Raw genomic sequence first — 23,356 nt, 5'->3', positions numbered from 1 at the left:
CCTGAATTTTCACAAATAGCCCTATCTTTTCTGTCCATTTTTAAGTACTTTATCTTTCTTATACCTTTAGTCAACTATGGGAGCCTGTACTGACTTCTTCCTCTGAATAAAATTTACTGCTTATATCACTTGTTTTGAGATATACACACACACACACACACACATATACCAAATATGTTTTAAATACTTTTTCAATCCACCAGCTATAGTTAATTTGAATATTAAATGAAAAAATAAAGAAATAAAGCTAACTTTTACTGTAACAACAATAGAAAAGATTTAACTTACTTAGAAGTAACTTCATCCAAAACACATGAGATCTATAAGATAAATGAGTAACAGAAAAGTTCTGTAAGATATAGTATATTTTTAGGAAGATTGAATAAACATAAATATTATAATATGTACAATAATATATATTTCATGTATATGTCTATTATTTCCAAATCAATATATAGTAATAAAGCAATATCAAAAATCATATGATCATTTGAATCTTGATAAAATTAGTCCAAAGTTTATCAAACATAAAACAAGTTAAAACAGCTAATAAGGAAAAAAGAAAAGTTATAGGAGAATTGCCTATATGAAATGTTTGACAATCTATAATAACACTATTATACTGGTACAATATAAACAATCATATAAACATATAGAATAACTTATCAACAGGTACTAATCTATAAAAGACTTTACTATTTCTTTAGAGAAACACTGCAAATCAATGGAAAAGATGGACACAACTGACTATAATTTAAAGAATATTGACTACTGGGAAATTAATAAACTCATAAAATTAAATTACATGTAAGCTACAGAGTTAACTATAAAAACTAAAACCTTAAAAGTAGGACTAATATAGGTGAATATGTGCACTCCACGTAAGAAAGTAATTTCTAAGCATAAAAACAGTGAAATAAATAGATTTTATTGCACAAAAGAGAAAACTCTCTGTATTTAAAATATTTGAACCAAAATTTAAGGGCAAAAGTTAAAATAAAATAAGGAGAAAATATTTGAAATAACCATGACAAAGGAGAGGCTCAAACAATAGACAGCCTATTGGTATGAAATATATACCCCATGTTAACAGAGCTTCATCTCTGGATGTTATTTTCCTCTTCTAACTTTATGTATATTTGAAGTTTTTATCAGTAAACAAAATGTCCTATGTAATTAGTAAAAAAAGAAGTTATGAGGAGAAAGGAAAGAAAAATATAAAATAAAGAAGGAATTGCCAAGGAGGTTCTGGTTAGCAGAGACAGGCTGTTCTTCATTTAAAAATCACCAAAGATTTTGGAATAAGTGTGATGTGGTGCTGAGAAGAATGTATATTCTGTTGATTTGGGGTGGAGAGTTCTGTAGATGTCTATTAGGTCTGCTTGCTGCAGAGATGAGTTCAATTCCTGGATATCCTTGTTAACTTTCTGTCTCGTTGATCTGTCTAATGTTGACAGTGGGGTGTTGAAGTCTCCCATTATTATTGTATGGGAGTCTAAGTCTCTTTGTAAGTCTCTAAGGACTTGCTTTATGAATCTGGGTGCTCCTGTATTGGGTGCATATATATTTAGGATAGTTAGCTCTTCTTGTTGAATTGATCCCTTTACCATTATGTAATGGCCTTCTTTGTCTCTTTTGATCTTTGATGGTTTAAAGTCTGTTTTATCAGAGACTAGGATTGCAACCCCTGCTTTTTTTTTGTTCTCTATTTGCTTGGTAGATCTTCCTCCATCCCTTTATTTTGAGCCTATGTGTGTCTCTGCATGTGAGATGGGTCTCCTGAATACAGCAAACTGATGGGTCTTGACTATTTATCTAGTTTGCCAGTCTGTGTCTTTTAATTATAGACACACTATAATTAATATAATCAACCCAAATGTCCATTTAGTCCATTTAGTCCATTTACATTTAAGGTTAATATTGTTATGTGTGAACTTGATCCTGCCATTATGATATTAACTGGTTATTTTGCTCGTTAGTTGATGCAGTTTCTTCCTAGCATCGATGGTCTTTACATTTTGGCATGTTTTTGCAATGGCTGGTACCGGTTCTTCCTTTCCATGTTTAGTGCTTCCTTCAGGGTCTCTTGTAAGGCAGGCCTGGGAGAAAATTTTTGCAATCTACTCATCTGACAAAGGGCTAATATCCAGAACCTACAAAGAACTCAAACAAATTTACAAGAAAAAAGCAAACAACCCCATCAAAAAGTGGGCAAGGGATATGAACAGACATTTCTCAAAAGAAGACGCATACAGCCAACAGACACATGAAAAAATGCTCATCATCACTGGTCATGAGAGAAATGCAAATCAAAACCACAATGAGATACCATCTCACACCAGTTAGAATGGCAATCATTAAAAAGTCAGGAAACAACAGGTGCTGGAGAGGATGTAGAGAAATAGGAACACTTTTACACTGTTGGTGGGATTGTAAACTAGTTCAACCATTATGGAAAACAGTATGGCGATTCCTCAAGGATCTAGAACTAGAAGTACCATGTGACCCAGTCATCCCATTACTGGGTATATACCCAAAGGATTATAAATCATGCTGCTATAAAGACATATGCACACATATGTTCACTGCAGCACTATTCACAATAGCAAAGACTTGGAATCAACCCAAATGTCCATCAGTGACAGACTGGATTAAGAAAATGTGGCACATATACACCATGGAATACTATGCAGCCATAAAAAAGGATGAGTTTGTGTCCTTTGTAGGGACATGGATGCAGCTGGAAACCATCATTCTCAGCAAACTATCGCAAGAACAGAAAACCAAACACTGCATGTTCTCACTCATAGGTGGGAACTGAACAATGAGATCACTTGGACTCGGGAAGGAGAACATCACACACTGGGGCCTATTATGGGGAGTGGGGAGGGGGGAGGGATTGCATTCTGAGTTATACCTGATGTAAATGACGAGTTGATGGGTGTTGACGAGTTGATGGGTGCAGCACACCAACATGGCACAAGTATACATATGTAACAAACTTGCATGTTATGCACATGTACCCTAGAACTTAGAGTATAATAATAATAATAATAAAATAAATAAATAAAAATAAAAATCACCAAAGATTTTTAAAATGAAAGAGAACTGAAATGAGAATTATTCTACAAGTGATGGCAAAGGGCTCTCCCCCAGAATAGGAGTTACTAGTTTCTGATTCTAGAAGGGGCTTTGGTCAAAAGAACAAAGCCAAAGGAAAAGAACTTTGGAAGATTACTAAAAGCAAAAGCAATTTTATGAAGTATAATGTAGTTCTCAATTATACACTCTTAGATGGAGTAAAATACTATAATCCAATTGAAATCTCTGCTTCCATCTGATGGTTTACGAATAGTATCAAAAGTCTACAATTAAATTACTGCATCACTCACTTTTGGATAATAGGTTGATAATACTAATACATACAAAATAAAGAAAATTTAAGAAGGAGAAAATCATGTTTTCAGTATCAGTAATCAGAAGTTAGAATCAAGAGCCTACTGTTCGTATACTGCCTAAAATAACCTGTGTTAAGAATTAGAGTGCCATTGGATTTGAGGTTTGAATAGAGTAAAATTTAAATAATCACTCTAACAATTATTTATAAACACCCTATTATATGCCTCTGCCCTATTGAAGAGTCAATACAAGGAACAAAATAAGCATTTCCTCATCCTGTTGAGTTTTCAGACCATTGAGGGTTACAGAGAAGTAAACAGACAATGATGACATAGTGTGATAAGCATTGGGAGGGAGACACTTACAGTGCTTTGACAGCACATAAGGAGCATTTATCTCAGATATGAATGACCAAGGAAAACTTCCTGAAAGAATATACTTTTAAGCTGAGACCTGAAAGAGGGTAGAAGCTAGCCAAATTAATATGAAGAAGAAACAAATTATAGACAGGGGAAAATACATGTGCTCAGAGGCAACAGAAAACATAGCTTGTTGCTGGAGACCAGAATGGGGAGCGAGAGCGGTAAGAAAAACAGCTGGACGACTTTAATCAGATTAGTAAGTCTGAACTTCTCCTTAGGGTAATAGAAAACCATTTGAGCAGGAATGGAAGGGGTGATGTAATTTTTTAATTATTACTTTTTCTTAATAGGAGGGGCAGGGAGACTCCATGGACTCAGCTAAGAGTTTCATACTATGAGATAAAATGGTGGCCTAAGCCAGAATATGATGCTGTGGATAGGGAAAAGTAAACGAATTTTAGAGATATTTTGGCATCAGAATCTTTAAGAAACAGGGATTGAATGTGGGAAGAGTAGAGCCTTTTAAAATCTGTAGAATTTCAGTTGTCGAATTTATTGGAATAAAGTTTTTCATAGCATTCCTTTATGAATCTTTTGATAGAACATGTAGTAATGTCATCTCCCACTCCTGATACTAGCAATTTATGTTTACTCTCTTTTATTCCTGATTATTCTGACTAGAGGTTCATCAATTTTATTGATCTCAAGAACTAGCTTTTGGTTTCACTGATTTTCTCTACTTGTTTGTTTTCCATGTCATTGGTTTCCACTCTGATCCTTATTTATTTTTTCTTCTACTTATTTTTTGTTACATTTGCTTTTCTTTTTCTAGTTTCTTTATTTGTTTCTGCCTTCAATATCGGAGTTGTTTTTAAGCTTTCTTCATTGAGACCAGATCATTTAATCTAGGGCTATTATCCTCTACTTCTTAATACTCTACCCAATGTCTCAAGAATAATGAGATTTTTGACAGCACTTAAGGAGCATTTATCTCTGGCTGATAGAACAGTAACTATTCCTAGCCTTGAGTGAGCACGGGAAATTGTTCTCTGTAATCCCTTCAAGTGACTCCTTCCACAGTCTCCGTTAGTTCTTTCATAAGCATGCATTGATCAGTAGTCAGCTAAAGACTTCAAAGGAACCCTCTTAAGACCTCTGAAGTCCTCTGTCTGTGCAGTTATTCCCTCTCCCTTATTCTACCCTGCATCCTCTGGTCTCCTAGAGGACAGTAATGGGAACTGATAGTTGAAAGACTGGCTTGACCACCCCTTAGCAAGTCCTGTATAGATGTACCCTTCACTTTAGACTGTGTGGGTCACATCACTCCCATTGCTCTAAATTCTCAGACAAAATCCAGAAAAAAAAATTATTATCTTCCTCCCGAGTCATCTACCTTTTCTACCCAGGAGTGTCCATCATTGACAGTATGCGAGGAGAGAAGGGAAGTACCCCGTCTCTGATGAAACTTTCATTAGTTAAGGAGTTGAACAAGATAAGATCCAAAGTTCCTCCCAACTCTATTATTCTATAATTTTATGCACAATTCTAAAGAAGTAATTATCAGAATGCAAAAGGAGAAAAAAGTCTATACAATAAGCATAAAGAAAAAAATGTTATTTCATTATATTAAAAATGAATGGCTAGATGACCTAGGAAGGAATGAAGGAGATGGCAATAGTTTTATTAGCAGTGTAAGGGAAGTAAAGGGCATTATATAATTAACATACTGAACTGTTTTCATATTTAATCGTTATATCAGAATGGCCAGCAACTTCAACTCAGGTCATTCTCTGCATCCCTAATGGGTCATAGCACATGTAATATTAATTATAGTCATTAAGTGAGAGTCTCTATAACGCCTTCAACTTAGGGTCTCTCCCACACAAAGCTAAAGAAAAGGATCTTCAGACAGACATTTACATTCCTTTGCTCTTGATTCAGCTTTTGTCTTAATAAGAGGGAAATAATTACAGGGCTACAATATGTCACTCTTTTGAAGAGTTACTTAGAGGACGGTACTGATACCTACTCCCATTTACCTAATCCCACTCTACTTCTAGGTGATTCATTTATAATCCCATGGGTAAAATAGGATAAAGGCTATTATTCTGGAGTTTCTCCAAATTGTGAGAAAATATAGGTCAATCTTTGCAGTTTGAAGTTTCAGAATATCGAATTTTCATTACTTGAAGTAATGGACTGGCCTAATAAGTAGGTAATTTCCATATTATCTTTGGGGTTTAGTTCATTTAACATCAAAAGAAACAAGTTTAACTATTTTTTCCACCACCTTTGTTTTTGACTAGTTTAATTAATACCTGCTGTTTCCAGCTGTGATGTCGCAAAGCATAATATGGTCATTAGTACTCTCTGAGACCTGCACAACTAGAGCCCCTGCCCTGGGTCCTACTTTAGAGAGACCAGTTCTGGCCCTCTGGGCATGACCCTCTGTGCTGGATGATGACTCTGAAGGCCCAAGGGTACATGTCCGTTTGAAACTCAGTATCTTCCCTCTCCTGGGATACTGAAGACCTGGAGTTCCCAAAGCCTGCAATGGCTCACCTCCCTGAATCTGGCCTCCCTAAGGTTGGCCATGCTAAAGCATGTATGTCCCTAAACCCAAGAGACAGCTGTTTCATAAGGTGTGAAGAGAGTCTAGATAGAATGTCCACACGCCTGTGTGTGGCCCCGCTTCCTGTTGGACACAGCCAACGATGAGAAGAGGTGAGCTGATGGTCAGAGACCATGAGTTTTACTCTTTCCTTGTGTGGAGCATGCCCTCGCAGAAACCTTGAATGAGAAGCATACCAGTCACATTAAAAAATGATTCAAGGCAGTGAAGTCCAAAAGTTAAATCACACATGCATGGATGGAGGAAAAACTGGGGAGTCTATCAGGATCCCCAATTTTTCATGTTGCCCCTTCTTTCTCCTCCCTCCTCTACCAACTGGGAAGAAGGCTGCTGAATATTGTGCCTCTAACCTCCTAGGGTCACAAAGAGGAAACAGCAACACCAGAGAATTCCTGATCCTTCTTCCCCTCAACCTCTGTGTTGAAACCCCAAACCTGAAAAAAAGGAATTGCAGAATCCAAATCTTCTTCTCAATTACTTCCTTCAATCTCCCCCTTCTGAGTCAAAAACAAAACCAGGATCATTGAGCATTTTTTTGTGCTTAACACAAGAAATAGCTACAGACTGGGGATACAGGAGGCTGCTGGATTCCAATTAACTTCACCACTTAGCTTTGATTGCTGTGATACTCTGGATGAACTCACTGTTTATTAGTAAATAGGGGTGAGGATCTTAAAGACTAATGATGGCACTGATTGTAGCTATACAATACGGCCCAGATGTTTCTACACTTACTGCTTCCTTTCCTTGACCCTCTTTCCTGTAATTACTAGATAAAAGATGCAAATATGGCATTCAGGAAACCTGAAGCAAACCCAAGCTACTGAGATGGTTAAAGACTAAACTTTGAATATTTGTCTTATACTCAGATTTCACAAGTTACATTAACACATAAGAGAGACACTAGAAGGGGAAAAAAGGCCATACTGCATACTTGAAAGTAAGAATGGGGAAAAATAAGACACATTTAACATGTACAATTGTTTGATATCTAAGCCAAATCTTGATGAGAAAGCCATACTCTACCATAAAGCAAGGTCATGTATCACAAAATCACCCATAGAAAATAACTCATGAGGGCTGCACAGGGAACAAAGTACATACATATATCATCCATTTTAAGCTGATCTTACTGATCAGTCATCTCTTCCACAGTATAGAAATTTCATTTATCACTTCCATTTCTCTAAATGAATTTCCTCCCTACCATAGAATTTGTGTTGGGGAATCATAGAAGTGATTTAGTCTATCTAGAATTGCAATCAGATTTCTTTGCATATGGTAAAAGTTCTTACAAAACTAATAGATCAAAAACTAATTACAATGTAAGCCTCAGAATAAGCTACAGAGATTTAAAAAAAAAAAAAAAAAGAGGGAAGATTGCTAGTACTCACCAAATCTGGTTCCTTTCTTCTTCCTGCGTACCCTGCCCTTCTTGCAGTTAGGCAGGACCATGTGATTAATTCTGGCAAATGGACTGTGAGTGGAAAGAAATGGAAGAGACATGTTTCAATTTCATACTAAGGCAGTGAGAAAGTCTTACATTATCCTTCTCTTGTGACTGTCTTCAGCAAATAAAAAGGCCATGTTGTAAAGATAGAATCACAAGATGGCATCTGCTTGGATTCCTAAGTCACTCCCTACTGGAAGGAAGCTTTTCTGGAGAATCTCTAGAACTGCAGCAGACCTCATGTGAGTAAAAATAGCCACTGAGATGTAGAAGAATTTTTTTCTTATTAATTCAGCACTGTCTATCCTAACTAGGATACATATGTTACCGATGTAAGTATACCTAATGTATTAGAGGTGATCTTTAATCCTAAGTAATCCTTAGACCAATAGATCATTGAGTTGATTTGATAGCATATGTAACATATATGTGTGTGTGTGTGTGTGTGTGTGTGCGCGCGCGCGTGTGTGTGGCTGAATTTTGATACCCCTAGTCCAAAATAAGTCTTTAAAATTTATTAAATTTACTTACCTTGACTGAAATTTAATTTGAGGACCTACTAGTTAGAATTACCCTAGGGAGTTTCTGGCATCACACACCAAATCATTGAATCATATTTTGCCTGAAAAAGAAGAAAGGAAAAGCCTAAGATAGTCTAACACGTTAGTCCTATATTTTTTCTGCCCCAGATCCACAAATATACCTTGCCCCTTCACAAACAAGTAGAAACACAGGCATACAGAGACATAGAAACAGATGTACTATCCACTCTATGCCAGAGCTCTGCTAAGTGCTTAAGAACACAGAGTTAAATAAGACATGGTCACTACTGTTAAGGAGGAAGTAGAAATAAAAACCATGAAAAGATTATGATAGAGTGTAATAAGATCTTTTATCCAGGCTACAATTGGAGCTCAGTAGAAGGAGAACCTAATTCTACCCAAAGGAAGACAAAGATGCCCTCACAGAAGAGATGACAGAAGCTGAGTAATGAAGGGAATAAGAATTTTCCAGGTAGACAAGGAGTAGAAGTGTATTCCAGGAAAAAGCACAGTACATGAAAATGTATCAAGTCACAAAAGAACTCCCCAAGTATTTAGATTGGCTGAAATGTAGTGTGCTTGTAGGGGTAATTGTGGGATGCACGTTTAAAAGAGCAAGTCAAAGAGGATCACAAGGCACATTTTAAGCCAGGTTCTTTCAGTTATCTATTGCTGCATAACAAGCCACTTCAAAACTCAGTGGCTTAAAACAACAGTTCATTATTATTTTTTTGGAAGCACCACAGTTCATTATTACCTGTTCTGTTTCTTTGGGTTGACCAGGCTCAGCTCTGTGGTTCTATTTTGAGGTCTATGATGTTGCAATGAAATGTTGGCTGGGGCTGCAGTTCATCTGAAAGCTCAGTCAATTCTGCTGGAGGTTTAAAATTGCTCAGTCACATGGCTGGCAATTGATGCTGTGAGCACAGCTGGAGCTATCAACTGAAGCACATACACATAGCCCCTCCACATGGCTTGGACTTCTCACATGGTAGCTGGGTTATAAGAAGGAGTCTTCTCATATCATAGTAGCTGGGTTGTAAGAAGGAGTGTCCCCAGAGTAATTGGTCCAAGAAACAGAAAGTATAAACAGCCAGTCTCTTAACTTCTGGGTCCAGAAAATAGAACAGGATTACTTCAGTCATAATTTTGGTAAAGCAGTCACAGAGCCCATTCCCTATTTAATGGGAGTGAACATAGACCCCATTTCTCAGTGGGAAAAGTATCAAAGTATATGTAGCCATCTTTAGTCCGTCACACAGGGCAAGATCTTAAACTTTATTCTGAAAGCACTGAATGGAAAGCAAACATAGGCCTTTAAACAGGAGACTGATAACACAGAGTTACATTTGAGAAAGATGATGCTAATGGCAGAGAAAGGAATTTGGTATTGGGGGAGAAAGAGTAGATTCTAAAAGCTCAATTAAGAAGAAATGAGCTCACACGAGAGATCATGAGGGTTTGAAATTGTGATCGCCTCTATAATGCTGGATAGGAGAGAATAGAGTCAAGAAAATTTGAGGAGACAAAAATGACAGGACGTGGTGACAACTTTGATATAGGGACAAATGAAGTAAAGAGAATAGACAAAAACCACTCCCAGGCATCTTAATATTTAAGTGAGTGGTGATCTCATTATATGAAAAAGATCAGAAAAAGAAACTAGGGTAGTGAGGGGAGCAAAGGACGAATTATGAATGCAGTTTTACTTTTAAAACTATAAAAACATTTCTTTATAGTTTAAAAAATAAAATTAAGAAAAAATTGTTTTTAATGGAATAAACATTAGATAATGCATTTCTCAGGACTCAGTAATCTTCTCTATATTAGAAAGCCTAAGTGAGTATTATGGAAGAAATAAATATTTTTTCTTCCTCTTTTTAAGTTTATCTTCAAAGAATTCCTTTGCAAAACTGTCAACATTCTATCACCTGACAGAAATTAAATTTAATAAATCTGCCTATATTAGAAAAATGGATTTTATAAACTGTAAGTGTCATTAAAAATTAATAGCATCCATTTCCTACAAAGCCCCTACTTTCCATTTTTCTGAGCCATCTTTCAGAATATAATTTGCTTACATTTTGATCATCTACAAATGATTGGCTTTAGCCATTTCAGATGAGCCCCCACTTGAATTCCCCGGCAGCACTAAACTGAGATCAATCATCTCCATAAGTATCTACTCAGAGGGCACAGCAGTCTCCACTCACTGCAAATGAAATGCTAGCTATAAGAATAGAGAGTCCAGAAATAATCCATGTATCTGTAATCAATTGATTTTTGACAAAAATACCAAAAAAACACAATGAGGCAAGGGTAGTCTCCTCAATAAATGATGCTGGAAAAGAAATATTTATATGTAAAAGAACAAAATGAGACCCTCATCTCACAGCATATTCAAAAATCAACTCAAAATGAATTAGACAATTAAACTGGAGACCTGAAACTGTAAAACTACTAGAAGAAAACATAAGAGAAAGCCTCTGTGACATTGGTCTGTGGGAAAAAAAAAAAAAAAAAACGTTTTGGATATGACTCCAAAAGTACAGGCAACAAAAGCAAAAATAGACAGGTGGGATTACATAAAACTAAAAACCTTCTGCACAGCAAAGAAAACAATCAAAAGAGTGCATAGACAACCTGTGGAATGGGAGAAAATATTTGCAAACCATATATCTGATAAAGGATTAATAGCCAAAATATATAAGGAATTCAAACAACTCAATAGCAACAAAAATGAACAACCTGATTAAAAAAATAGACAAAGATGGGAGGCCAGGGTGGGAGGATCACTATTGATAGGACTGTAAATTAGTAAGGCCATTATGGAAAACAGTATAGAGGTTCCTCAAAAAATTAAAAGTAGAGCTACTGTATAATCCAACAATCCTACTACTGGGTATATATCCAAAGGAAATGGAGTGAGTATGCCAAAGAGATATCAGGACTACTGTGTTCACTGCGGCAATATTAACAACAGCCAAGGCCGGGCGTGGTGACTCACGCCTGTAATCCCAGCACTTTGGGAGGCCGAGGTGGGTGGATTACCTGAGGTCGGGAGTTTGAGACCAGCCTGGCCAACATGGTGAAACCCCGTCTCTACTAAAAATACAAAAAAATTAGCTGGGCGTGGTGGCAGGTGCCTGTAATCCCAGCTACTCAGGAGGCTGAGGCAGGAGAGTCACTTGAACCTGGGAGGCAGAGGTTGCAGTGAGCCAAGATTGCACCACTGCACTCCAGCCTAGGCAATAGAGCCAGACTCTGTCTCAAAGAAAAAAAAATAGCAAAGATACAAAATCAACCTAAGTGTTCACAAAGGGATGAAAGGATAAAGAAAAGGTGGTATATATACACAACAAAATACTATTCAGCCTTTACAAAGAAGGACAATGTCATTTGTGACAACATGAATAAACCTGGAGGACATTATGCTAAATGAAATAAGCCAGACACAGAAAGACAAATATTGCATGATCTCATATACTTATATATGATATATATCTTATTTATTGACTAAAACAACTTTATAGTTATTTAGACTGACTAAATACATCAACTAAAATAACTTTATAGAGGCCTGGAAACTAGTCAAACATCTAGAGCAACCAAGCAAACATCAAATGAACAAAAAGCTTCATTCAAAATGGTAGGAAATTTTTGGCTTTTTTTTTTTTTTTTTTTTTTTTTTTTTTTTTTTTTTTTGGTCTTTGCCCACATTCTCCCCAGAACAGTGAATTCAGGAGAAAGTGGCCCAATTCCTGGTTTCCTTCCTTGAGCCAGAAAAAAACAGAAGATATTTGCAATGTTCTATCCTGTCCACATGAGATCATACATATACGAAATCTTTAAAAGTTGTACTCATAAAAGTAAAGAGTAGAATGGTGGTTACCAGAGGCTTGGTGGGGGTTGGGGGGATAAAGACTGGGGAGATGTTGATCAAAGGATACAAAATTTCAGCTCAATGAGAATAAGTTCAGGAGATCTATTGTACATCATGGTGACTATAATTAATAATGATTATTGTATACTTGAAAATTACTAAGAGAGTAGATTTTAAGTGTTTTCACCACAAAAAAATAAGTATGTGAAATAGGCCGGGTATGGTCCCTCAAGCCTGTAATCCCAGCACTTGGGAGGCTGAGGCAGGCGGATCACCTGAGGTCAGGAGTATGGCGAAACTCTGTCTCTACTAAAAATACAAAAATTAGCCAGGCATGGTGGCGCATGCCTGTAATTCCAGCTACAGGAGGCAGAGGCAGGAGAATCGATTGAACCCGGGAGAAAGAGGTTGCAGTGAGTGGAGATCGTGCCACTGCACTCCCGCCTGGGCGACAGAGTGAGACTCCGTCTCAGAAAAAAAAAGAAGTAATACATATGTTAAATGGCTTGATTTAGCCATTCCACAATGTATGCTTACATCAAAACATCATGTTGCACAGTCTAAATAGATATATATAATATTATTTGTCAATTAAAATGTAAAGATGAAATAATGTTTTATTAAAAAAAGAAATGCTAGCTACAGATACATTTTGAAGAAGCACAAAAACAGCATTGGTACTCCTCCTGCTAGGTGTTACTGCTGCCCAAGATTGGCTAATGGCAGACCAAATTGAAGCACAGGCCTCACAGAAGCTCCATGCTATTAAAGGAAGCTCTAAATGATCCAGTGTGGTACACATAGTAAGTGTTAACTTTTGGATTATACCTACACCATGCTATTGAAATGGTTTGAAGCAAAACCTTTTCATTGGATCTTTATTTTAAAATTAATTTTTCAATTACACATATATCCTCAGACCTCATCAGCCTGGAGAATTCCATTAGCATTAGAAAACTAAATTTTTCTGCATTTTACCATCCCTCTAAGATTTCTAGCCTGATAAAAGTGTCCCCCACACATTCCACACTACCATATACTTCTAGCAGTCCCCAAGGGGTTTCTCACATGTAATCATGAGCAACTCCTAACAGTTTGCACTTGATACTATTTCTTGGATGTCTTGAACCTGCCCCCTTCAGTGGAGACTGCTAAGGCCCCTAGTGGTGACAAAGCTATGTGAAGTTATCTGGCCTCTTCCTCTGTCACCATGGTTCAACGACTTCCTACTGGATACATACCATTTCTAGTACCATATGGCTTTTACAATCTAGAGCCCTGAATAAATTATATCCCAAATATCATCTCATTTCCTTTTGCAAATTGTTTCTTTCAGACCTATCTTGTCTGGCTCTCAGATATACTCATATAGATCTCTGGGTCTAGCTTCTGTGTCAGGCAAAGATATCCAATCATTACTACTATATCTCATAAAATAATATAATTAAGTCTTTGAGACTAGGGTAAACTTTCCAAATGAAATTGCATTTCTTTATTCATATTCGTTTTGCTCTGCTTTAAAACTCATATTCTGAGAGTGACATCAGCAAAATGGCAGACTAGAAAGCTCCAAGTCCTCATTCTTCCATGGAAACATTAAAAAAAAAAACTATGATTGATTAAAATAACTTTATAGAGCCCTGGAAACTAGTTAAACATCTACAGCAACCAAGCAAACACCTAATCAACAAAAAGCTTCACAAAATGGTAGGAAATTTTTGGCTTTTTTTGGTCGTTGCTCACATTCTCCCCAGAACAGTGAATTCAGGAGGAAGTAGCCCATTTCTTGGTTTCTTTCCTTGAGCCAGAAAAAAAGAGAAGATATTTGCAATGTTCTATCTTGTCCATAGGCTGTTCAAGTGTCTGGTTTCTGTTTGCCTGACTCAGAGCTCAGACAGGAAATAGTGGAATAGTTTGGATCTCAAGCTAGCAGAAGCCAGGGAAGGCAATGGTGGGTGCCATAGTATGTGAAAACTGCAGGAGGATTGCAGACCTTCAGATGCTTCGTGCAAGATACTGTGGGCAGAGGAATACAGTGGAAAATGTAATGCCCTAAAAAAACTGGGATAAGAATCTATGGGAAATTTAAAAATTTTAAAACAGCCATATATACAGGGGAATTAAAAAAAAAAAAAAAAGGCACACAAATAGGCAGGATGCATGCCCAGAAGAGACCTGAGAATTAAGCCTTCACTCTGGACTAATCCTAAGGCTCAAGGGCCCACTAATTAGTGGTGGTCTTTGATGCAAGTCTCAAAGACTGGGAGAAGTGACTATTTTTGCAAATGCCCAATTTTCAACAACAGATCAAAAGGCACAAGAAGAAACAGAACAACATGACCCACTCAAAGGAACAAAATAAATCTCCAGAAACTATCTCTGAAGAAATATAGGAATTGTGTTTATTAGACAAATACTTTAAAATAATTGACTTAAATATGCTCAAACACCTGTAAGAACTGAAGAAAATCAGGAGAATGATATATAAGCAAAATAAGAATATCAACAAAGAGATAGAAATTATTTCTAAAGAACAAAACAAATTCTAAAGCTGAAAAGTACAATCACTGGATTGAAAAATTCACTGCAAGAGTTTAACAGCAGACTCAAACAGGCAGAAGAAAGCATCAGTGAACCTGAAGATAGGTCCTTGAAATTATTGAATCTGAGGAGCAAAAATAACGAAGAAAAGTAAAGACCCTAAAAGATTCATGGGACACCATCAAGTAGGCCAAATACACATTAGGGGGGAATACTTCAAAAATCATTTTATGAGGACTGCATTAACCTGATACCAAAACCAGACAAAACATTACAAGACAACTAGAGACCAATTTGTCTAACGAATATTGGGGCAAAAATCCTCAACAAAATGCAAGCAAGCTGAATTCAACAACAATGCATTAAAAGTATTATATACCATGACATTTACACCTGGAATGCAAGGATATTTCAATATCTGAAATCAATCAATGTGATAGATCACATTAACAGAATGAAGGGGAAAAAAAAAACCACATGATCATTTCAAATGATGCTGAAAAAGCATTTGACAAGATTCAATACCCATTCATAATAGAGACACACAAAAATGAGGAACAGAAGGAAATTACCCCTAAATAATAAAAGTTATATATACAGAGTCCACAGCTATCGTCACACTCAGTGGTGAAAGACTGGAAGATTTTCCTTTAAGATCAGGAACAAGACAGAAATGCCTGCTCCTGCAACTTCTATTCAAAATAGTATAAGAAGTCCTAGCCCAAACAATTAGGCAAGTATAAAAATAAAAGGCATTCAATTCAGAAAGGAAGAAGTAAAATTATCTCTGTTCACAGATAATATAATCTTATATAGATAAAACCCATATTCTATTATGCCAATTTTATTCCTATGAGTTTCTCTCTCCTGAATTGTGTAGTTGGTCACTATAGTTCCAAATGACCAATTTGTGTTTTTCCCCACAAACAGTTTCTCTCTATGTATTAGTCAGCGGTCCCTAAAGAGACAGAACTAATAGGATATATGAAGGGGAGATTATTAAGTATTAACTTACATGATCACAAGGTCCCACAATAGGCTGTCTGCAAGCTTGAGGAGCAAGGAGAGCCAGTCCGAGTCTCAAAACTGAAGAACTTGGAGTCCAGTGTTTGAGGGCAGGAAGCATCCAGCACAGGAGAAAGATATAGGCTGGGAGGCTAGGCCAATCTCGCCTTTTCACGTTTTTCTGCCTGCTTTATATTTGCTGGCAGCCAATTAGATTGTGCCCACCAGATTAAGAGTGGGTCTGCCTTCCCCAGACCACTGACTCAAATGTTAATCTCCTTTGGCAACACCCTCACAGACACACCCAGGATCAATACTTTGCATCCTTCAATCCAATCAAGTTGACACTCAATATTAACCATCACAGTGTATTTACCTTAACTTCAATGTTTGGTTTCTGTCTACTTGACCTTCTGGCAAACATTAAAAAATAAAGAGTTCACAAGTAAACTAAAAAGTACAGAGGTATGTTATTGCCTGCCAATGGCTATATCAGAGTTAACGGCAATCTGCGTAAAATATTGATAAATGACTTGATATATGTTTTTAAATGACAGTGATAAGGCATGCCACAACTCCACATGCAAATGAATCCCTTTGGGAGGCCCCTCACAACCTGGCTAGCCTTTTTGTTCAGCCTTATCTCTATCAGACTAGACTTCCCATAGATAGCCCCAAGCATACCTGGACTAAAATAATGCCTTTGTTTTTGCTTTCTTTTACCTGAAAAATTTTCCTCCACTTTCCCTTTTCAGTGAACCTCTTCTACTCTTCCCTCCTGATCCACCTCAAATTCTGCCTTCTCTTTCAAGGGTTCCCTGCCTGCTAGTAATACTTTTTATATGTCTCTATTATAATATTTATCCCTATTGCCCTGTAATTAACCACCTAAGGTTGACCTCTCCCCATAAACTATAAAACTCTCAAATGCAGGGAACATGTAGGCATTTTTGTATGCCTTATAATTAGATTAATTCTGCCTCACAATAGACCTTCAATAAATGTAGTTGGTTTATTTGACGAAATAGCTAATATTTATTGAACACATTTATTTAGTATGCTGAGAGCTTTTTCCTTATCATTTTATTTGGACCTTGCAAAAAACCCTGTGAGGGGAAAAGTATGCCTGTTTTACAGACAAGTAAACTAGGGTTTGTGGGAGCTAAGAAACTTGGCCAAGATCTCAAAACTCTAGTGTTAGAGCCAAGATTTGATCCAAGGTCTCCATCACTCCAAAATCCACTCATTTAATTATTATGCATATGCACAGGCATATATGTACTATATGTGTACATACACATACAAATACTGTCTATGGAAAAGTTGAGTAATTGCAACAGAAACCATATGGCCTGCAGAGTTTAACATATTTACTATTTAGTCCATTGCAAAAGAAAAGTTTTCCAACTCCTGATCTAAAGAGGAAAGTGAATAGGATCAGAAAGACTAATTAGGATGCTGCAAAGCAAGCATGGTTTGAAGTAATTTCTAAACTGATTGACAACAAGAAAAGAAATTAATCCAAGAGATAATAAGGGCACAAAATATAGTAACATTAAGTCAGAGAGGCAGTAATGAAGAACAAAATAAAGCATTCACAAACTGATAAATGGTCAAATTACTGGCCAACACAAAATTTAGGAGAAGAAAGCTTATTCTGGTGATAACTCTGGACCTGATTGAGTTTGAGGTGGTAGCAAGAAATGAAAGTAGAAATTAAAACAGTGGGCAAGCTTTAAACTCTAAGTTACAGAGTCATCAACATGGAAATGATTGATGAAAATTATTCAAGATGATGAGCATTCCAGGAGAAAGAATAGAGAAAGAGAAGAGCAAAGGACAGGACTGTGAAGGCAACAAATGTCTATACTTAATGAACAAAAGTGACAGTTTCAATCATTCATCAAATGTAGATATCATTAAGTGCAAAAGTTTATCCCCTGTATAACTTCCTAATATTGTAAAGGCATTCTCATTTTATATGCTTTTAAAAATCTTTAGTAAATGTCTAGCAGGTGCAAAGCATTGTGCCACATGGTAGAGAGGGACAGGAAAGAGCCTGGTTGCTGTGCTCAAAATAATTTCTAACTTATTGAGGAAGGGCAAGAAGATAAAGAGAACCATGAAGTTGAATGGCAAGTTGGGAAAGAATGAGGATGGAATATGTCTAAGAAGTAACCAACCTCAAGGTTACACACTGAAATACAAAGGTTACATATATAATGTATGAGGGATATTTTAAAATTTCATTTTATTGCTCTATTGTAGCTGTTGAGAGTGCTCCCAAGCCTGCAGGGATGGAAGTGATAGCTCTTAAACCTTACTTATCCACTGTCCACAGTGAACATTGCAAGCATTAAGTATTTCCAAATGGGTACCATGGTAACATCAATACACTTGCCTTGGGTTATGATTATCCCACTCACTCTACAACATGCCAGTTGAAGTTTTTTTTTTTTTTTTTTTCAGTGCTGCTCTACTTGATAAAACCACCTGTCCATTGTACTACTTATAAATGGAGAAAAGTAAATTTATCAACAAATCCTGCTACACAGATTTCTTCTAATCTATCAAAAAATCAGGGCCTTAAGGCATCAAAGCTCACCCCAGCTGTGCTCTTTTTCTGCAAAGTAATGGCAGAATTGCAACACAATCAAGGAAGCATTTTTCTCTAGAACTGGATTTAATCACATCATTTTATAATGTAAATAGCAAAAGTAGCTTACCCTGACTCTGAGGCACTGGAACCTTCCTGGGGACTCTACTTTTACTGGCTGACCCCTAAGAATACCCAAGGGTAAAGAAGAAATGTGGTAAGGCAAAATCCACACTGCTTAGAAAGTGTATTAAAAAAACATCCAAAAACCTCTGTTTTTAGACAAATCCCCTGATCAAGAAAAAAATCTTGATAGACCAGTTAAGAAAAATCTCTGCTTCTAAAGAGACCAACCTCTGGGGAAGCTTTCACAGATGATAAAGTTAGCAGTCACAGTGATTGAAAGGGGACATTATACTTTAAAATGTAATGCTGTTAGGACAGATGTGGTTAGGAGAAGAAAAAAAAGACTATACTGCATATATCTAGAAATACTAAAATAGAAATAAAAATGCCTACTTTGCCATATTTTCCTAGGAGTTAGTATATTTACCCATTTTCCGTTAGGCAGGAAAAGAAGATTGAATTGAAAATATCCTCCCTGTCAGTAGGTTGAAAAGTGATCAACAGTTAGCTGATGGAATTTTATTCCATTCAATTATTTAGTGCCCACTGAAGGCCCCTTTTCCCATGCAACAGGAAATTGCCTTTCTTAGAAATGAAAAACACCCATCAATCTATGCAATACAGTTTTATTACACACATAAAAATCCATATTTTACCCCCAGCCAATGTTTCTTGGGGGTCACATAACTCTGCCTAAACAATAGTGGAATTCAATAATTAAGAAAGTCCTGGAAGAGTATCTGTGTAGTAAAAAGCTTCATTCACTTTGTTTCTTTACATTCACAAGCTATACAACAAGTGATAGCTACCTATGCAATCTAGGTACAAGTACACCTTGGTTTTCCAATTCCTTTAAGGAAGACTAAACAACATTGTTATTTCTCAGAGCTTCTTAGCATTGTCCAGGTTTTTGTTTGGGTGGGGATTAGGTTTAGAATGAACATGAAGAAAGGTGCTTTCCCTGAGTTTAGATATTTCTGTTTCTTAAATAAGCCTAGTGCCATCAAGTAAGAGATACATAAAAAGTGGCTCGTTAGAAAATCAGACTTTCAAGGAAAGATAATCCATATTATATTTGCAACCCTGCAAGCCTGGAGAAATAAGCATTTGCAAGTGTATGAGTAGTTGAACAAGTCTTTCATTTATACACAAAGTTTATATAGCACAAAATCATATAAATTCTAGTTCACATAACTAATGTGACTTTGTCCTTAAAGCAGCCAGCTGGATTTGAGAGCAATTTGGCTGCCATAGAAGACATTCCATATCACAAGGGTTGATTTGGCGAATTTGCTGGTTTGCAGGTGTTTCCTTCTTTTTTTATATGTAATTCCCAAAAAGCCTTCTAATTGATCAAAAATGTAACTACTGTCCCTGGTAGGAGAGACACATTCTTCAACCAACAATACACAAGTGACTGAGTTTCAGGGACAAACATTTTCATTATGCCTTCCCACCCTCTTTGCAATCTACCAATGTCCCATCCTCCAAAACCCACCATCAGGAAACTTACCATCACAGTCTTGGCACTGTTAATTAAAGGGATTACAATGATTTATATCTATAACTATTTTGAGTTAATTGTTTTTATAATTTCATGCTATTCACACTACTTTTAAAACCACAACCCCCATTGGCAGTACTATGTAAATATTTGACAGTGGCTACCTACTTTGGACATTTCCATCATAATGGATTTTTTCATTGTAAATGCTGACTGTATTTATATAATCACATTTATAAGTAAATCCTGCCAAATTCACCTTTGAAGCCTCTGGTTTATACTGGTATTACTTCATAATGTCCAATTTTAGATATTAAATATTTAGTACTAATATTTCTTCTACTTGCATGAGCTGAAAATGTATTTCCTGGCTCTTAGAATCCAAACTATTAACATTATTATAACAAGGCAATTTATTGTCTTCAGGCCAGGCATGGTGGCTTATGCCTATGATCCTAGTGTTTTGAGAGGCTGAGGTGGGAGGATCTCTTGAGGCCAAGAGTTTGAGATCAGCCTGGGCAATATAGCAGGACCCTGTCTCTACAAAAACGTAAAAGAATTAGCCAAGTGTGGTGGCACATACCTACAGACCCTGCTACTTGGGAGGTTGAGGTGGGAGGATTGCTTGAGCTTAGAAGTTTGAGGTTGCAGTGAGCTATGATCATGCCACTGCACTCCAGTCTCAGTGACAGAGTAGTAAGACCCTGTCTCTCTCTCTCTCTCTCTCTCTCTCTCTCTCTCTCTCTCTCTCTCTCTCTATATATATATATATATATATATATATATATATATAGTCTTCAAATTCCAGCACCTTAACTTTTCCACCTTAAAAGACTAGCTTACCCTTTAATACACCTGGACCACATGCATTCCAAGTTTTCCTCATTGAACAGACCTGTTGTTTGGAAAAGCCAAGCACTTCTGTGTGTTTGGTGCGGAGACAGAGGGCTTACTTGGAACTTAACCTAAAACCAGGTTTAGTGAACAAAGTAAGTCTTTTATTCAAAGATTAAACTATACTTTAAAAAAACATAATTATCATTACAGACTTTTAAAAGTTCTGGAGTGCAGATGCCACAAGGGTGATAACCAAGTTTCACTTTATTGCTACAGAAACAAAACATCTCAAAGAAAATAGAAGAACAACACTCAATAATCCAGCCAAGGAAACATCAAATTTAATTTGGCACATCCTAAGGGTCAAGCATGTAGCAAGGCAACATTGATTAAACTCTCTCAGCAAAGATCAAAGAGATGTCAGCAGAGTTACTACAAAGCGAAAACCATCCAATTCTAAAATGTTAACAAACAGAATTCTGCAAGATCCATATTGCAATGAATGGATCTCAGATATACTGATTGTATCACTCAGATTGTTAGATTTCTACCTTACAAGAATTTAGGGAAAACCTTTGTGATATATTCTGTTCTATATTTGGAAAAATTAATCATTAGTCAGATGTGTGAGTAAACAAAAAAGAAGATTCAACTTGTGTTTGGAGTTGGTTACCTTTACTGAGCCAAAAGAAGACAGTCAGGAGGGCAACCATCTGAATAAATATTCTATGTTATTTAACAGGCTATGATAAGACATTCTAAGAAACATCTTATTTACCAACCTGCCTCAATGCCTGAATTTCTATCAATATTAAATCATTTATTGTCAACATTCTCTATGTCTTCTCAAAAATGCGAATATTCCTAGGGAGAACAGTGTACTCAGGGTTGCAGCTCCCATATTTGATGTCTTCTTGTGAATTAGGAAAAGGTGTTCTGGTAGATAGATACTGCTCCACTGGATGAAGGCTGAGGCTCTGGGTTCAATTTCAGCCCTCAACAGTACCCATAGCCTGCAGCATTTGTGCACAACAATAAAAGATTGCCTGCTTATGCTCAATAAACCCAGGTTTATTTCCTTGGAAGTCCCCACATTGTTGATGCTACTGGAAAGTAATATCCTCCCTACCCTACCCTAGGCAAAACCTTCTTGAGAGACCCCAAAATGAAATTTTGCCACTATTCTATCAGCAGCCCTGAGACAAAACTCAGGTTTTAGGCTGAACCTTCATGGTTCCTCAAGGACATTTGATCCAACCAAGCCTCTTAATCACTGGTACCTGTGATGGCTGCCCCCAAAAGGAAACCCTTTGAGTCATCTAAGTTTCTTTAGTTTCAACCACCTCCCCACCTCACCATCTCCCTACCCCAACCAACTCTTTCTTCTACTGAAAATCTTCTTCCAAAACTTTTATTTCTGGAGCTTTGATTCAATGGTGTGCTAGAGCTAGCTCCCTATGGCCTTGCTAGAGCCAGTTGTGCACACCTTCTCCCAATTCCTCATTCAGTAATGTTATGTTGGTGGCTTGAAATCATCCATAATGGGAGTATTTATATCAGAGAAATCAACAGACACTACAAATTGGGGCATTTTGAAAATTAAGATCCATTTTTTAAACATTTACCAGCACACCATTGCTCTGATTCAAAAACTTTAAAATTTTTTCTCACCCTCTTACAAAATTAGTTTCTAATTTTCATTGCTATTTTTTAATCAGCTAAAATCTGGTTCTCCCAAGATATCACCATTTATCTTGAAGCGTTCTTAAGTGGAAGTAGGTCATTTTGCCATATTCTGTAACATATTTCTTTCAGGTAGCCCTTTAAAGCACTATATTAAAGGAATACTTTTCCTTTATACCATTATAACATTCAATGTACAGTTCTATCATGAATTCCCTCATCACAATATGTTATACATCTGCCTCTCTATTTTCCTGAAAGCTATTTGAAGACAACAGTCACATTAGACTCACATTTGTATATCCAATAGAGTATCCTCACTTCTAATTGCTGTTCAAAAACCATTGCTCTGATCATTCTCTTGTAAGAACTTTTCTGCTTTCAAGATTATGTCATCAGGCTCCACTTCCTCTGCATCTCCTCCTTGTATTCACGTCTAGGTAGCTCCCTCACATTCAATGAGAGCTTATATCCTTCTTTCAACTCTGAGCCCTGATCTCATGCTGGGTAACTTCAACATCCTTGAGGATGTCTCATGCAGTTTGTATCCACAAAGATCCACATTTTTTCAACCCCATTCTACTTTAGCTACTATCACCTAAGACCATATCCCAAATCTTCATTTCTCCAGGAAATTTTCCGCTTGAAATATACCAAACTCCAAGGTCCCACTGGCTGAAACAACATCTATGTTTCCACTATACTTCCTGTTTAACTTTACCAACAATATATCTTTCATTCTTCCTTTTTTCCCCAGTCACCAGGTTATCATATTCTTTCAGCTCCACATATTTCC

At 36.7% G+C, this 23,356-nt stretch overlaps 1 long non-coding RNA gene across 1 annotated transcript; it reads right to left on the bottom strand.

The window, feature by feature from the left end:
* Positions 1-284: 284 nt before the first annotated feature.
* LOC126946736 (uncharacterized) lies at positions 285-8,464 on the bottom strand. The gene is made up of 3 exons (XR_007722746.1): positions 8,375-8,464; positions 7,788-7,870; positions 285-320 (listed from the first exon to the last, which is right to left on the bottom strand). It is a non-coding gene; the product is annotated as an uncharacterized LOC126946736 (long non-coding RNA).
* Between the last annotated feature and the right edge of the window lie 14,892 nt (positions 8,465-23,356).

Source organism: Macaca thibetana, chromosome X (assembly GCF_024542745.1).
Source record: "Macaca thibetana thibetana isolate TM-01 chromosome X, ASM2454274v1, whole genome shotgun sequence".
NCBI classification, from domain to species: Eukaryota; Metazoa; Chordata; class Mammalia; order Primates; family Cercopithecidae; genus Macaca; species Macaca thibetana.
Note: the sequence above shows the minus strand (reverse complement) of the source record. Positions and strands in the feature narration are given on the sequence as shown.